Source organism: Neovison vison, chromosome 10 (assembly GCF_020171115.1).
Source record: "Neovison vison isolate M4711 chromosome 10, ASM_NN_V1, whole genome shotgun sequence".
NCBI classification, from domain to species: Eukaryota; Metazoa; Chordata; class Mammalia; order Carnivora; family Mustelidae; genus Neogale; species Neogale vison.
Window position 1 is genome coordinate 48,850,413 of NC_058100.1, and position 15,720 is coordinate 48,866,132.

Below are 15,720 nucleotides of genomic sequence, written 5' to 3' on the forward strand. Positions count from 1 at the left end.
CTGCCCTTTCGGGGCATTCTCACCATTCTTTATGAATATCTGTGGTGAGGAAATTACAGAAGTGAATCCAGAAAGAGGCTATGGCTTTATGCTATATATTCCACATATCTGAATTGCTTCAAGTAGTATAGAATCTAGAAGCACTGTTGAAGACTCGGTTGATTTGGATTTTGGAAAAGATTCATGCACTTCTATAACATACTTAACATACCTCGTCACCGCATGCTAAGTGGTAAGAAGTCGAGAACCTACAGAGACTTTATAGAGTCCTTCCAGGTAGACAGCCCTACCTTAATGCCAGTGCTTTTATTTTATGTCCAAATTCCACGACAGTCACACTTTGCCACCAAGTATTTACAACGTGATGACTCAGGTAATGGAAAGTCCAGGGCTGGGATGAGGGCAGAGGACTGACGAGACCAAGCAGGGACCTGATCCCTGGTAAAGAGAGGGAGCAACAGGGATGACCCACCTGGATTCCAGGCTGTTCCTGGAAGGGCAGCTGTGTGCTCCCGGAGCAGTGACATGAGTCGCCCAGCCACTCATGTCTCGTGTTGGAATAGGTGGGCGGGCGGAGGATCTTCAAAGTCCAGAAGCCTCTGGGTACCAGGGAGGCAGGTGAAACTGGATGATGCACCAGCATTGGCGAGAAACCCAACTGGGACTGAGATGTGAGGGTCCTGCCCTGGTCGCAGGCTTGACACTCATTGTATGTCTCCGCAAAGGGAAAGATGACTAGAGAGAACCCAACCACAGTGAGTTCAGGTCACACTCCCAAACACGTGGACTGGGACAATGGGTGGGAATAGGAAGAAGCAAGGAGAAATTTAAGCAATTTAGGGATAGCCTAGGTATTCAGATCGTAGGACATTTGATCCTTGGAAGGGTCCAGTACAACAGCCTTTAGGACCACAGGGGAGCTCATCTCCCACAGAATGTGGGGCAATGGTTTGATGCATATTTCATTTCTTCTAGGATTAGATCTCAGTACCCAGGGAAGGGCCTACAAGGGTCTGGTGACAGGGAAGAAAATTAGCATATGTTATAAAACTGCCTGTGTCGGACCTTAATTTAATATCCCATTTAACTTAATTCTTGAAACACCTCAGACACGTTAAGACCTGCAGAATCACAGCTAGAAGGTGATATGGCCAAGATCTGAACTCACATATGACTCCAAACACTCGACTCTCTCTATCCCATCAAGCTGTTTCTGGCACGATCTGGCCCACACCGCTGGAAAAGACGCAGAGAAGAAATACTGGAGGCCAGGCCAAAGCATCTGATTCTGTCATCATCTCAATGGTTTTCAACCCTGGCTACCCATCAAAATCATACACACACACACACACACACACACACACGTGTGCACACACACGTACACATATACACATACACACACGCATGCGCACTCACACACACGTTGGGACCATCCCGGGATTCTGCTATAATTGCTCTGTGATGGGATCTTTTTCTTTTCGATGTTTTTCTTCAAGAGCTCTCCTCGTGATCCCAAGAAACAAGAGCTGAGAACCGCTGACCTTTCTTGCTTCTGACCCTTTAAGGTAGACGAACACCCTCAAGCCTGCTGTCCCTTGAAGGCAAACTGAAAATCCAAGGCTCAGGTCCCCCCTTGCCTATTCCTAACTAACTTCTACTTTGTTCTTATCCCTCTTGGCTGCCAGGTCCCATGTTGCCTTGGGCAGAAACACCCAGTTCCTACTCAGGCTGTGGCACCCAATCCTGGCTTGTCTCAGCACAACGCTCTAGACAGACAGGAGCCCTAGGAGCTGGGCACATGCTGGGATACTGTGTCTTAGAAGTCAGTGGTCCTGGGTCTCCAGAAATCTCACAGAGGGGCCAAGTGCACAGAGGAGTGGGGGTCAGGAGGAAAACTGAATTAAATCCAGGGACAACATTCCAGAGACTAATCATCAAAGTAGAGGACCTAGGCAAGGGGAAACCGGGAAACAGATCCACGGAAAACAGCACTGAGAAGAGAAGGGCTTTGAGCCAAGGTTAGGAGATAGAGCCTGGGGAAGTTCTCGGAGTCGGAGATACTATCGTAGCTGCTGCTTCCTGGGAGCCCGCCACCGAGGGCTGGGTGAGGTCACTACATGGCTGGGCCTAGACCTCCCCGTTTACCTGCCTGAGCTCGAGGAATGTGTGTGTTGTTGTCCTTGTGCTGCCTCATCCTCAGACAAAAGGTCTGGCTGAAAAAACAGTGCAGGTAAATAAGACAGCCTGAAGCAGAACTTTGGACGTTAGCCAATGAGACTGTGGAGACACATTATCTCTCCATGTGCAAGTTCATGCTGCTTCAGGAACTTGATCTTGCAGAATTATTGATGAGATTTACCTAGATCAGCTCCACCCACACCCTTCTCTCTGCTTTTTCTAAATTACAAGAACTGGTCTTCGGCCAGCGGTCATGAGCTGGCCAAGGAGGGCAGCACTCCTGGAGGGCTCAGATGGGCAAGGCCCTTCTGGGGGGCCCGAATCCAAGTCGCTTCTCTATGCTCATAGCTTCTTGTTGACTTCCACCCTTCGTGGTCCTGTCACCTTTCATTCCCAACCATGTCTTGAATTTGACGGACGCCACCACCCAGGAGAAGCCAGGCCAGGGAACCACAGAGGCCCTCGGGACATGTCTAGTTCAGTTCTTCTCAAACTTGCTTATCATAAGCGTCTTCAAAACAGATTCCTGTGCCTCAACAAGGACTCACTGGATAAGAATTTCTGGGGGCTGTGCCCCCACTGACCTGGTGTGTTTCTCATCCAAACTGACACTCTGTTCAGCGCCTGGACTAAAAGGAACCCACCTTCTGCCTATTGAAGTCACAGCTCCCTTTCATGCCTATAAACATTTTATGTGATTTCTGATTCGGGTGCAATTGTGGTGCAGAGGAAGAATCAAAACCGTGACTGGTATTTGGTGAGCCAAATTTGCCTCTTGACCTCCTAAATCATGGTTCTCCATATCAACTTCATGGTAGAAAAGCAATTAAGAGCACTTAACCACACAGCTGTTGCTTGTGTCTCTAAGACAGTATCTTAAGAGATAGTCATGAGTAAGGAGAAGGAGACTGAATTTTGAATCAGAAGATCCAGGTTTTTGAGCCCACATTTTCTCCATTACTACCTGGAAAACCCTGGACCAATTCTATTACCTTTCTGAACTATCAACTTCATCATCATCATCGTAGAGCCAACATTTATGAGGCAATTACTGTATGCAGACACAATGTTAAGCACCCTACTGAGGGCATCGGCTTTAATATTCCCCAAACGCCTCTCCCCAGAAGAGAAGACGGAGTCCCAGAGAGTCAGCCACTTCGGCCACGTGATCACACAGATGTCCACCTGTGGTATCGCACAGATCTTTTGTAAAACTAGGGAGAGACCATGACGTCATAATTGCACCGTGTATGTGTTTCTCACTCCACAACGGCAAGTTACCATAATCAAGAGGTTGTCTTACCTGTCTTGCTGCTCTGCTACCAACACTGTACCAGCACATTAGTAGACACTCTGAAACATGGGTCAGATGAAAATGAATACATGATTAAAAACAAATAAACATATAACGAATGCCCTACATAAACAAAGGATCAACCTACTGCATCAGTGTGACAAAGGCCCCAGAGACACCTGTGCTGTGCCTTTATACCCACGCTGGGCCTCATGTCCTGAGGGTGCCTTACAGGCAGTTCTATTTACCTGAGGTCTTGATAGGCCTCCTTGGAGAAACAGTAACTAGACATCTGGGGAGTGCTTTTGGCCCCACGAATCTGAGCCAGCTGTGCAGAGTTTTAGCTCGCTCGATTGAACTAGTGCCACGCAGCAGGCCCCTGATAAAAGCCCTGACAACCAGGCCTTGTGCTTCTTCGTAATACCCGGACCTCACATGGCCTCCTCAGACCCAACCCCCTCCTCTCTCTGGCATTTGCTTTGCTCTACGTCCTTGACCTGACATGGGCACTCTGGTCCCAGCCTTGGCCATCCTCCTGTTTTGCAAAGGGCATTTACCCTTCCGAGTGCGTCTAAGGCTGCTATACTGGACAAACCCCTTCTCACTCGAGCTTGGCCTCCACATTTGTTGCCCAGAAGGCTTATTTTTCCTCTTGCGCTTGGTCATCTCTGTGGATCAGAGTCAGACACCGGACTGAGCCTCCTGGTCAAAACCAGGGTGAAGTCTCTCACGTTCATCCCCAGGGAGCGTTTCCAGGAGGACAGGGAACTCCCATATGACTGGACAGACTTGCTGTCCCCAGTCTTAGTCCCCAGATGGGGACGAGATTGAGCACAGGTGGGAGGGACAAATTCGAATGAGGTAGAATTTTGTGCCATGCTCACAGAGTAAATGCTCACAGAGTAAAATCACACTCTCAGAAACGTGTCCCATGCCCCACGTCCCAAACCCTTATAAGGAGAGGGAGAGAAGGATCCTCTAGAAAACGGAAAAAGATTCAAGTGAAAAAGTTGGTCTGTTTGCAAAATTGTAACGAAGGGGGCAAGACCTCCCTGATTTGGGTGTTGTGGGGGTGGGGTGGGGAGATATGAAAATAACACTGGAGGCCAGTTGGTTAGCTGAAGCAGCACAATTGGCCAAACCCGTGGAAACAGGGGAAGAGTGATAATAACGTGCCCATAACTGGTAGAGCCAAAGGACAGGTGGACCTCCCAAAGCTGGGCTAGGAGACACAGATTTAGCTGCTGTGACTGAGAAATTCCAGCCGAAAACAGCCGTGGATTAGCAGCTCAGGCCGCCAGGTGGCGCTAGAGTAGAGGCTGCGGGCGAGCGGCGACGGCTCAGCAGGTAGGGGGAGCCCCCAGGCCAAATGGGGGACGTGAGGGGGTTGAGAGCCATTAGTGCCACAGGTGGTGGTTCAGAGGTGAGATGTGAAGGCACTGGGGTCCTCACAGTCTCGCCTGGGCTGGAAGCTAAGGGAGGGCATGTTCCACTGGTTTCCTAGTGACAAAATTCCCAGCTGACCTCTCATTACCATTTCAAACAAACCACACTGCTGTGAAATTGGGCAACTCTGGGTGTTCCTAACTTGGGGAAGAAAGGCCATTTGCTTCTGGGTTTCCAGTCAGTGGGGAAGCCATCCTGTGACCCCCTGATACGCGATGGAGTGTGTAGTAAGAGCCTTGCCTAGAGCCCAGCCACCAGTAAATGCCCAGGAAACATGAGTTCTCCATCCCCAGGGAGCCCGGCTGGACAGCTGGTCTCCCGCCTCCGAGGGGCTGATCTGTGTCCCTCAGAACTGAAGTGCTATTGGCCCTCTACACCCCTCAGCCCCTCTGGCCTGAGACCCTTTGTCCCAGCGTCTTTGTTGTTCCAGATTTCTCACTGGGAGGCCAAGGCAGCTGCCAGGGGCCACCCCAGGAGCTGGAATCTCGGCTCACAAACAGCGCATTATACACGGCCCTTCCTCGGCATTCCCCCCACCACGGGGGTCTGGCCCAGCCCCACGCCCCGCGTCCAGCTCGCTGCCATGCTCCCTCTGGGCCCACAGAACACCCCCTGCCTCGCCCCTCTCCAACAATGTGTTTCTAATCTGCCCCCAACAGTCACCACGCTCGGTTTTCCAGCCCCGGGCTAACCAGCTTGGCCCTGGGGCCTCGGCTCACACGGAGGAGATCGGATTGCAGGGAACAGCCTATCTTCCTCCCTGCCCCTGCTTGTTTTCTTCAGGGGCAAGGGCCGGCCCGCTGAGCTGTCTTTCTCTAGCTCCACGCCTTAGCCTCCCAACCACACAGTCGGCCTCCAGCGGGTGCGGCCAACTTGGGGAGCCGGCCCCCGGCTGCAGGGAGTCTGAGTCCGCAGGCAGGTTTGCAGGGGAGGCCAGATGGCTAAGGCTGCAGGGGAATTCTTACACACCAGTTCTGGCCAGATCTCCTACAATGTTTTGCTCTTGCCTTGCTGCCTCTGTGCAGAGGGGGTGGCTGTGGCTGCTGTGGGAGGGGAGTTTTTTTCCCCCTTCCCTTTGCTGAGCTGTTACTTCGTAGGCCAGCCAGGCCTGCAGGAACTTCTGGTTCCTCCAGCCAGTAAACACCCTAGTTCTCCAGGCCACCCTGTTGCTCCCTTTTCTCATTTTCTTACAAAATGCAGTTTTTTAAAAACTCAGAAAAGCGGCAATGTCAGTGATCAGGGCTGGGTTTAAATATTTGAAAGAATCGTAAAATACAGTGTTTGCTTCTTCGGCTGTATTCTCTTTCTTGTTCTTGGCAGCATTAGAAATCAGCTGCGGGGCAGGCGGTGCGCAGACAATGTTGGCCCTTTCAGAGCAGTATCGAAATAAATATTTTCAATACAAGCATTAAAGTGAGTTCGTAAAGCATGAGCTTGTTAATCTCTTGAAGGCGTTGGAGCCCCCTCTGGCCACATTGGTGGGACCTAGAGCTTGCCTCTATACTCCGGCCTCTGCTTGGTGTCTTCTAGCACTTGGACTTAGCCAGGGAAACACCAGCTGACTGACCAGACAGGGCTGCTGGGCTTGGTGGCGCTCCGTGAGCCCCAGGGCCACAAGTCCCTTTCCAACCGTGTCCACCTACACCCAGTGACTCTATGAAAGACTTCGTCACTTTCTCTGAAGCTGATTTTCTTACTCCAACCACTTCGCTCCAGAAGAAAACTTTCTAGTTTCACTTTAAGTGCAAAATCCGTATCGCTTCCATAAATTTTTTTAAAAAGAGTATAAAAATAGAGAAATGCCATGAAACCATGAAAACAAAACAATGCTATTAATTTTTAATGTCTTGCATGTAGCAGTGAGTCTGAACAATTTATGAAAATAAGTACCTCAGGGAGAAAAAGGAAACAGTGTTCATATGCTCGGCTCAGAATCCTGAGTTAGCTATGTCTGAGTTTGCTACGTCTAAACGCAGGGGTCAGACTGCCTGGATGAGTCCCAGCTCCCAGGCCAGGGGTCCGTTTCTCCATGTCTGTGTGCCTTAGTTCCTTGTTGGTCAAAAAAGGCTAATCATAGCACCAGTCTGAGTTGTTTCTGACCACTGCATGAGTTAACAGATGCAAAACAGTTATGACAGGCCCGCCAGCACTTAGTAAGCTCTCCACGAATGTCAGCTATACTAATAACTAGTAGTCATAGTATTAGCCTTAGCAGGATTCATGAATTTAAAATTCCTACTCACTAGAGTAGCGTGTCAGGAAGATTGAAAAAAAAAATTATTGAACACTTTTACCTGGTAAGATTGGTTACTACGAGTCAGTTCCTAACCAAAATGATGAAAGTAACTTTAGCCCAACAAACTTCTCTTTGAATAAGGCTTCTGAAGCAATTTCCAAAATCTAGTTTTGGAACAGGTTGAGTTCCCTGGTAATGTTTGGAAAGTGATGGAAAATGGGTTCTTCTTCTACTTCCTGATGAATTCTGGTCTAGAAAAATACTTATAAAGATACTTTGTTTCATCTTCCAAAGATCCCTGTATAATATTCAAAACAAGGAGCTATTCAGATGAGTGTATAACCATAAGGCTCAGATAATGAAAATATTTTCTGATATTTGAAATTAGTTGAAGGCTTGGGTCAGCTTAGAAGACACATTCTTGGATCTTTGGTATATCACTATCTGACACCAACTACGTGCTATGTAGAATTAAATTATTGAATTCTCATAATAACCCAGTGGCATAGGTACTCTGTCTCTATTTTACAACTCAGATGCTAAGGCTCAAAGAGGTCAAGTGGGTTTAAGATTGCTTGGCTCCCGTGGGTTCCAGACTAGAATTCGAGGCTGCTCTCCAGTGGCCGAGGCCTGCTCTGCATCTCTGGGCTCCCTTGCCTCTGTGGGATATAATCTGACGCTATAGGTCTGCCTTAGTGAATTCACAGAGCCTGGGCCTCAGACCAGGGCACCAGGTGGGATGTTCTGCCCCCTGTGGGTTCCTACTGGTCTAGTCCCTCCTGAAATTCAGATGGTGCACAATGAAGCCTTGGGCATGGTTTACCCAGCAAGTGCAGGGGTAACCACGGGACCACAGCCTGAAAAGAAACCATAGTACCCTTTCCTTGTCTAGGAACTGCTGGCTACTCCGCTCCCTCCCTCTTGCCTTCTGTCCTTTCTTGCTGTTACTGGCAAAACCTGCCCTCTGACTGCAGCCACCACCTTTTCCTACCTCCTTTTGTGTACCAGCACAATCATCTCTGCTGGCCCATATACCATGTTTGGGGAAAACTGAATTAGTACGCTGTAGGTCTCTGAGACAGGTGTAAATAAATGATAAATGTAACTGGAAGCTTGACTGTAAGTTCCTTAGAGGTGAGAAGTGTGACTGATTTAGCTCTGTCTCACTAGAACCTAGAGCAGTGCCTGGCACACAGGAGGTGCTCGGAGTGTCAGTTATGGAATGTTGGGCACGAAGCAGCAGGAGGAAGGCTAAAGAAGAAGAGGTGAGTCTGTGTTTTATTTTTGGTGCCAATGTTTAGACGAATTTAAAGGAAAACCCAAACCTCAAATATTTCATTGAACTTCTAGGACATCTCAGCTCTGAGAAGATCTTACTATGATGTCTCACCTCGTTCCTAATCCTGTTTTATTCCAGAAGTGCTTGGGATGTTGAAGAAAGTTCTAAAGGCAGAGGGATGGTTGTCCAGAGATGGGCAGGGACCAGAGGCAGGACTGAAGAAAAGTAAGGGACGCGGCAAGGAAATATGAGAGCAAGGAAACGCTTGTATTTCTCCCCATGCACTTCCAGGCTGCCAAGAGGTCCATGAAGACTGGTCATCGGCCCTTCCCACCATCACCAGTGCCATGGCCAGGGTGAGGGCTCCAGAGACCTGAGGTATAATGTCCCAGGAAGATCAAAAGCTGTGATTATTTGGTCACTCTCCAAGGTCATGGTTCTTTCCGAGGCCATTTGACTTCTTTCAAGTCTTGACTGTTCCTGAGCGCCAATGCATCTTTTCAAAAATAGTTGAGATATGTAAACTCAGGGGAAGCTTAGGGAGGAGCCCTTGAGAAGGAGCCAGTTAGGTGTTGGGTGATATAAGAGAAGGGAGCTTCTTCAAGGGAAGCCCCTGGGAAGGGACGGAGACCTCTTCAGTGGTGCTTGCTCTCCACGGACTGGTGACAGAGGTCCTGAAAGGGACACTCATCAGGAAGGGTGGATGCTGTTCTGAGAAATGAGCTCACAGTGGCTCAAAGAGTCCTGAGGGGTCCCAGCGTCACATTGTAACATGGAGAGCTGCATTGCTCCATTACCACAGATTTCCTCAGACATTATCTAACCCGTGACAAAAGAGCTCTTACAAGGGGAGGAAAGAGCTGGCTCCAGACCTCCTGAGTCACCGTACTGAGCTTTTTTGCTCTCTGCCCACTCCATTTCTCTAGAAATACTCAGGACTGTTCCTCACAGCCCAGCTCTGAGTAAATTTTTTGTTACAGAATTCAGCTTTCCAGATACGATCGTGGTGGCCTCCAGTTTTGGCCGTCTCTCCTGCTGAGCCATTACTCTCCTGTTTTCCGTGAATCCCAAGAGTTGTGTGCTTTGGTGTTTTCCCCCTACAAACAATTTCAACTTTCTCTTTTTGCCCCAGCCAGCCATGGCTCCCTGGTATTTCAGACTTGGCTGCCTATGTCCTTCACTCAGGCCCTGTTATTTTAGCCTGGCCCTGACACTCTCATGGCTAATTTATTCAGCTCTTGCTCTCAGAAACCTCAAAGTCTCAGCCCAGCCCTGGGCACAAGACAGGATTAGTCTTGTGTGGGTATTTGAGCTCAATAGTTGAAGACCTGAGATACCTAAAATCAAATGCACATGTGATCCAGGACCCTAGACGCCATGTGTAGGGACTGCCCTTGGGTGTGTTGCTGGGCATTCTACATGCACTGCATAGACCTGGGAGACCCCTTCTGAAGGCAAGCTTGGACATATTTCTTGATTCCTTTGAAACCCTAAATTCAGACCATAAGAAATGTCACCCTAAATTCAGCCCATGGCCCATTTAACTCAGGCAACAATTACAACAGCCAACTTCTGCTATACAACACCAGTAACCTGCAAAGCATTTTCTTCTCAAGCATTTTCTTATAATATGTCTGTTCTCATAAGAATCCTGTGGAGTGGGCATCTTAAGAATCTGGAACTTAAAGAGACAAAGCAATCTGCCCAAGATCTTGCATGCTACAGAAAAGGACGTGAACCCAGATCTGTCTGAAACCCAAACCCAAGCTTTTAACCAATTACACTCCAGGGCTGAGACGTTTTAGGGGAGAATCATGCTCTCTGAGGGGCACTAACTGCGTTAAGATTGGGGTAGGTCTCCCCCAAACACTGTTCAGTTCTCTCAACAACCACGATGGTCTTGTTATCTGGAAGTTAATTGAATTCCTCTCGAATCTAAACCTCCTTGCACAATGTATTGAGTAAATGGTTTTAATCAGACTAGAATGTACTGTGGACTTCCTCTTATTTGAATGAATGCTACTGTTTTCAGTATTTCAAGAGCAGTCCTTAATTCTAACACTGTACGATCTGCAAATTCTAGTTTTCCCTCCTACAAACTTTTAATTTTCTTTAGATTTATTATATCCTGCTTTAAGGCCTCACCTTTCCACACCAAAATGCAATGTTTTCAGTGTTTCTGTAAGGCTGCCATTTCCTATCTCCCTTCCTGACCCCACGCTCCAGGCAAATGAACAACTGTAGGCAGTTTCCCATGACCCTTCCCTTTCATCCACCTGTTCCTTATCTCCTCAGAGCCGGTAATCTACCCTTTATGACTGGCTCAAAGACTACCCCCTCTTGGAAACCTTTTTTTTTTTTTTTTTATCCCCAACCCCCAACCCCAGATGGAAGTGATTTCTCTCTTTCGTACTATAACCATAGGAATGTACCCTTGGATTCTTCCTATGGTAATTTTCACTGTCTTTATTGGATTTTTAGTTACCGTAAGTGTTCCATACTTCTATTTCTAGATTATATGTACTTCAGGACAGAGTCTGTGTTTATATCCTGTACTGCGTGCTCATTTGTTCATTCAGTGCATAAACAGATATAATATCAATGGGCTTGCTTGATTTCTTTTCTGGAACATTTCTATTTCTTTATCAGAATGAGATAACTAACTGTGTGAAGCATTCCATGTGAAAGATTCATGCACATTTATACAAGGCTAAGACAACATTTTGTAGTTTGTATCCAACGGTCTCCAACATTTTATTGGTCTCTTAAAATTGCCATAGTGCATTGAATTGAAGACTTCTCAGAAAGGATGAGCCCTTTCCTGGGTTGGAACTGGGAGCTCTGTGCCTGTCATCTCAAGATGGAGTGTGGATATTTCTCTCATCAGTGCATTACTTTCCTTAACTTTAATCAGAAAATACTCTACATACAAGATGAAGATTGCACTAGGCACTCTTTCAAATGATGTATCTTACAGAGTTATTATCATCTGTTTCTTGTGCCATAACTACCAGCAAGATCTCAAAATTAAAGATACTTTTGTGTGAAAGAAATTGAGAATCCTAATTCATTTCCCTCAGTATTTAAAATCTGCAGTGGAGGGGCACCTGGGTAGCTCAGTCAGTTAAGAGTCTACCTTCAGCTCAGGTCATTTTTCCAGTGTCCTAGGATTGAGTCCCACATGGGGCTCCTTGCTCAGTAAGGAACGTGCTTCTCCCCATCCCTCTGCTGCTCCCCCTGTGTGTCTCTCTTTCCCAAATAAATAAATGAATAAATAATATCTTGGGGGCGGGGAGCACAAAAGCTAATTGCCCCTTTAAAAAAAACAATAAAATAAAATCTTCAGTAGGTTGGCCTGAATTTCTGGCCCACGCTAGAATGCAGAACTGACCGTGGCAACGCCACTGATGAGCCCTGGCTAAACCTTCATTCCCTGCACATACACTGTGAGTATTTTTTTAAAGATTTATTTATGTATTTGAGAAGGGGGAGGGGGGAGAGAGTGCCTACACGGGGGAGGAACAGAGGGAGAGGGAGAAAGAGAATCTAAAGCAGACTCCCGATTGACCGTGGAACCTGAGAGAGCCAAAGAGGGGCTCAATCTCACATCATGACCTGAACTGAAATCAAGTTGGATGCTTAAGCCACTCAGGTGCCCCTATGTTGTGAATATTTTGACAAACAATATTCAAAATATATTGTGAGTCTGTATATGGCTAATGTTGTATAGAAGATTGAAAAGGGACAATCTGCAAAGAACTAAAAAGGCTAAGAGCAGCCTTACAGATCAAAAATTACTCCTCTTAGAGAGACCTGAGTGTGTGCAAAGAAAAAAAAATCATGATGACCCAACAGTTACTGCTGCAATCAAATTACAGTAGCTGTGTGACTACTTTCTTTCCAGAAGATCACAGTGCTTAGAAAATAAGGGCTTTCCACCTATTCTAAATTCCTTGTCTCTTTTCTTACTATTGAAAAGGAATTTTCTCTGTGTCGTGTACATCAGACCCCAGAAAGGAGGCATAGGAGCTGGCCCTGAAGGTCTAGCTGCCTTAGGCCCTGGGCCATTGGCATATAAGCAAGGCTTGGCTAATGTCTGGCTTGGATGGCTTAGCAAACCCCCATCCAGAGATGGCGGGCTGAACAGTAGGAGGTTCAGGGGACTGGCCGACAATATGGAGTCTTGATGGAGATGCTGTACCAGAAAGGAAAGTCAGGCCGGCCTAGCACAGGGGCTAAGAGCAAAGTGGGACACACTAAGTGGCAGGGTCCTGGCCAGGGTTAAAGGTGGCACCCCCCAGAAGAAGGGGCTCCGAAGATGGACTCCGCCAACTTTAAAAGTCTGACCTGTTCACCCTTGGAAGGATTCTGACTTAAGCCTTAACTAAAAAGAGCTCACATAACCGCAACTGTCTGTTCTTATTGGTCATAATTTTGTCTTTAAAGTTCTGCTCTTATCTGATGAGTACTGTTCTTATCTTGTTATTCAACCCATTTCAAAGTCCATTACTTGAGTTTCATTCCCCACTCCCCACCCATCCTCTCAAGCTCTGGATTCGAGTCTTGTTGGTGGGTTGATTGGTTTTTCCGTTGCTGTGGCTGGGGTATGTGAATGACTAAGGGACAGTCTAGCCCATGACCTTTAGTTTAGGGAAACTTTCCAGGGCTGTAATTACCTGGGACTTAGCTCCATCAAAGGCATGTTTTGATCCATCAACCCCTTGTCCTGGCCCAACCCTTTCAGTTCCTGTAAGTCACCTTTGGGTAAAATAAAGATAACATGTATTAATTTTTCTCTTTTAAACAATTGGAAAAATATGACCAAGCCTTCGGGGGTGGCGGGGACCTTTCCCTGGCCCCTTTGATCCATTTCCTTGTGAGTTATAAATCCCTGGTAGTATTTCTTTAATGTGGTAGCACTTGATGCTGTATTATTCCATAACTGCTCTTAACCCTTTTGACCCAATCATTTCTGCTTTCATTCATTTTTTTTAAAGAATTCTTTTCAAACACTTTCATGTCCATAAGTTTATTTTAGTTTGAAAGATAGTCCTTAGTTGTGGGAAGGGTGTTATTAGTTCCATTTTTACAGATTCAAAAATTGAAGCCCAGAGATGTCAAGAGATTTGTTCAGGTTCTTACATCTAATTAGTGGTCAACTTGAGCTAAATATGAAGTCTTCTGACTGCTGGGCTCATGATCTTTGTGCTACATTTCACTGTCTGCCCATTCTTCCTCTTCTCTTCTTTCTTCATTTGTCTCAATATTTCTTCTTCTCAACACATTTTAATCTTAGTCCACATTTTCTCCACCCTTCAAAGCCCTCCCACTCTGTCCAGCCATACTCCTTACATGTGCTCTCTGAAACAGCCACACATACCACTGGCCCCATGTGCATCCCTCCTCAATGGACCAAGGAACCATATCATGTCCTGAGAGCCTCTCTTTGCTTTGTGTACTTGGTTCCATGTTCTTATGTTTTTCCGTAAGCTTTTGAGCCACAGCCTACTCAATGATATGGAGAAGAAGGTAACCCTTGTCTGCTCTAAGGGAGAGCAGTGAACCTGAGATGCCCAAAGTTGAGGTTCCCAGCCATCATTCTCTTTGGACTTAGACTGCTCACAGTGAGCTTCAGAGACACTGGGAATTTTTCAAAGAAGTTTCCATGTTAGTTACCTTGGTTTTTCTTACTTTTCAAAAAAAATTTATTTTATTTTTTCAGTGTTCCAAGATTTATTGTTTATGCACCACACCCAGTGCTCCATGCAATATGTGCCCTCCTTAATACCCACCACCAGACTCACCCATTCCCCCTACTCCCTTCCCTCCCCAAACCCTCAGTTTGTTTCTCAGAGTCCACAGTCTCTCATGTTTCATCTCCCTCTCTGATTTTCCCCAATTCACTTTTCCTCTCCTTCTCCTAATGTCAGAAAATGTTAGAGCTGGAAGATACGATCTTTTCCATCCTTCTCATTATGGATGAGGACCCTGAGGCCCAGAGAGATGCCTGAAACTTAAACCCCTTCCCAGGGTTTCAATATTTGGGAATGAGCATCATAGGATCCGGAAATGATAAGATCATTTCAGTTGTGAAAGAGTTGGGACACATTGGTTAATTTATCTCTTAAGTCTTTGTTGGATCATTGCTTGACTACATTACTGGAATATCATCAGATAAAGTGAACACCAGGACGAAGCAGAACAAAGTTATGTAAGATTTTTCTTCTGAAACTTTTCCCTGTCTCTTTTTGAGCTAGGTAGTCACTCCACACTGAGTTTTGTGTGCATCGCTGAAATGACCCCTAACCATTCATTCATTCACTGGTTTAACCAACATTGGTCAAGTCAGGCAATCGCTGTGTATCCTATATTTTTCTAGATCCTAGATCATTTTCTATATTACCATCTGCCTGCTGAAAGGGATATACCAGTAGGCACTATAACACAGCCTAAGGAAGTAGGCCCCAGGGAATAGGAAAGCACCAAGGCAGACATCTTATTCAGACCTGAAGTGACGCTGTGTTTGTGCGGGTTGGGGGAGTGTAGTCAGGAAAGATTTACACAAAGAGGCAACTGACTTCCAGATGGAATTGGGAAGGATAGACAGAAATGAGCCATCTTTCATTTATTCAATAAACACTAAGTGAGTCCCCTATACAACAAACAGTACGTTAAGGCATTCCCAGTTCAGAATGGATGGAAACATTGAAAATCCCTGATTCACTGGCCCTCACACTTTAGTCAGGAGTCAGGCACTAAAAGGTAAATAAATGTTACAAAGTGTGACATGCTGGGAAGAAAGGACAAGGAGGCTGAGATAGAGAACAAGGATTCTTCTATTTAGAAGAATCCAGAAGGGTCTCATGGGAGAGCTGAGGGTAGATAAAACCTAAGAGATACGAATGAATTAACCATGGGCAAGTCAGGTAAGAGGGCCCATTGCAGACAGGGGGGCTGGATGTGCAAATGCCCTGAGGCAGAAAACTGCCAAGCCTGTTTTACTAACTGCAACAAGGCATGTGTGTCTGGTACAAGGCGGATAAAGGAGAAAGGCATGATAGGCTGCTAGGGAGGACAGCAGGGACCCGTGCCTCAGGGCTTTGTTAGCTAAAGTAAAAACTGGCAGCAAGGACTTGCCCAACAGAAGGAATGGCCCATGCAAAGGCCTAGAGATGGGAAAACAGCTGGCAGCTGGAGGAATTGGTATGTGAGCACAGACACCCACAGCATGGTGGCTTCTATTCCATAGACAGCATGAGTTAAGCATCCAGAGGCTTCGGTCATTTC